The 2,500-nt window shown below is 54.0% G+C and overlaps 1 protein-coding gene across 1 annotated transcript in view; it reads right to left on the minus strand.

Moving 5' to 3' along the window:
• LOC144508731 (uncharacterized) overlaps nucleotides 1-2,500 on the minus strand; it is a 107,156-nt gene that overhangs the window by 34,147 nt on the left and 70,509 nt on the right. The gene's annotated exons all lie outside the window — the stretch shown is intronic.

The raw sequence follows: 2,500 nt of genomic DNA on the forward strand, positions 1-2,500 counted from the left end.
ATCCAGGTACGGGAAGGTAGCCCGCAACCCGTTCTGGTCCACCATTCGGTCCATAGCACGCTGGAAGACCGAGACCCCATTGGTGACACCAAATGGAACCCTGAGGAATTGGTATAGACGACCATCCGCCTCAAAAGCCGTATATTGTCGGTCCTCTGGGCGGATGGGGAGTTGATGGTAGGCGGACTTAAGGTCTATGGTAGAAAACACTCGGTACTGCGCAATCTGATTGACCATATCAGAAATGCGCGGGAGAGGATACGCATCCAGCTGCGTGTATCTATTAATGGTCTGACTATAGTCGATGACCATCCGAGGTTTGTTCCCGCTTTTGACTACCACGACCTGCGCTCTCCACGGACTAGCACTGGCCTGTATGATCCCTTCCTTGAGGAGCCGCTGAACCTCAGATCTAATAAAGATCCGGTCCTCAGCGCTGTAACGCCTACTTTTAGTAGCGATGGGCTTGCAGCCAGGTACCAGATTTTTAAAAAGGGATGGTGTCGTGATCTTCAGGGTGGATAGATTGCACGCGGGGCGCTTTGGGCAATTTGGAGGCTGCGGCTGGTTCCCTACTGCCAGTGAAGGGAGTGGCCCACCGTACTGTAGGATCACACTCCTCATGTGGGCCATAAAGTTTAGTCCGAGGAGAATTGGCGCGCAAAGGTGAGGTAGCACAAGGAGCCTGTATTGCTCGTAAACTGTGCCCTGTACCTCAAGAGTTACCATACATTGTCCTTGGATCGGTACAGACCGGGACTGTGATGCCATGGAAATTGTCTGTTTGGCAGGGAGAACCCGGAGTCCACACCTTTTAGCAGTTTCAGGGTGTATGAAACTTTCGGTGCTCCCACTGTCAAACAGACAATTTACAGTTCTGCCACTAACCTTTACCTCCATCATAGAATGTTCCAGTCTGTAATGCCTGGTCTGATCCAGAGAGATCGACGCCACCGTTGGCCCCTGGGCGTCACTGCATGCTGCCGATGTGGATGCTGAGGACCCCTGCTGGTCGCTGCTGCATGCTGCCGATGTGGATGCTGAGGACCCCTGCTGGTCGCTCCTAGTCGTCGTGGACCATGATGGCCGCCCCCATGAATCGCATGTGGCCGAGGGCTCCAAGCGCAGCGACTCCTGGTGGTCTTCCTCCTCCTCTGTCTGCCACGATGGCGCCGTCCTGAGATCGCACGTGGTCGGACCTCGTGGGTACTGCAGCGCCGAAAGAGATGGTCTCCGTTCTGGAGGGTTACAAGCTGCACTGCCGTTTTTAGGTTTGGACCTGCAGACTTTGCCGTAGTGGCCTTTTTTACCGCACTGGCTGCAGATTGCCGTTCTTGCCGGACACTGTTGCCGTGGATGCTTGGCCCCACCGCAAAAATAGCATCGCTGGCCACCTGGAGCTGCCGCCGTCGTCGAATCGATCTGGGAGCGCGGGTTCGCGGGGCGAGGAGGGAGCAGAGCTTGCTCCAACCACGTTGACTGCACGTGGTCCTCGGGGTACAGCGCCAAGCTCTTCGACGCCGCCTCCAACCTCACGGCCATCCCCATTGCCTGGGTCAAGTTGAGTTTCCCCTTTTCTAATAATTTAAGTCTGATGTACGAGGACCCTACCCCTGCTACGAACGCGTCTCGGGTGAGGTCTTGCATGTACTGCTCGGCGGAGACATCCTTACAGTCACAACCCCTGGCAAGCTGCAGGAGTTCATTGGCGTAGTCTTCTATGGTCTCGCCCGACTGCCGACGTCGTGTAGCGAGGAGATAACGAGCGTGAATCTCGTTGGGTGGCGTAATGTACCTATTCTTTAGGAGCTCGACGGCACCCTGGTAAGTGGAAGCTGCACGAATGGCTAGGTAAATCGTGTCGCTTACCCTTGCGTGGAGGACCTGGAGTCTATCACTGTCTGTAGTGATAGCTACCGAGGCTGCCAGGTAGTCCTCGAAGCACTTCCACCAATGTTCGAACGTGTTAGCTGCACCGACCGCACGTGGGTCCAGTGTCAGACGATCCGGTTTTAGGATCTGTTCCATATTCTCAGTTAATGTATTAAATTGATGCACCTCAATGAGCACCCGGAAACAAGGCTTTAGAACTGAAGGCTTTAATACATTAACAATGAAACTACTAACACAAATTCACCCGTTCAGACTGAAGGGGTCCTGCCGGAGCAGGGGGTCTTATACCCTGCCACCGGAGGCGGGACCCCACTGGAGTGTGCCATGATAACACCCAGGACAGGTAAACACCCTATCCCAACAACATAGTACAACCCCCATAACAACAACACCCTAGCCCAACAGTAATACAATAACAACCCCAGTGGTGAACCAACGATGGTTCACCACAGTGTGTGAGTGTGTGTGTGTGTGAGTGTGTGAGTGTGTGTGTGAGTGTGTGTGTGTGAGTGTGTGTGTGTGTGTGTGTGAGTGTGTGTGTGAGTGTATGAGTGTGTGGGTGTGTGAGTGTGTGTGTGTGTGTGTGAGTGTGTGTGTGAGTGTGTGT

This window comes from Mustelus asterias, chromosome 20 (genome assembly GCF_964213995.1).
Source record: "Mustelus asterias chromosome 20, sMusAst1.hap1.1, whole genome shotgun sequence".
In the NCBI taxonomy this organism is placed as follows: domain Eukaryota; kingdom Metazoa; phylum Chordata; class Chondrichthyes; order Carcharhiniformes; family Triakidae; genus Mustelus; species Mustelus asterias.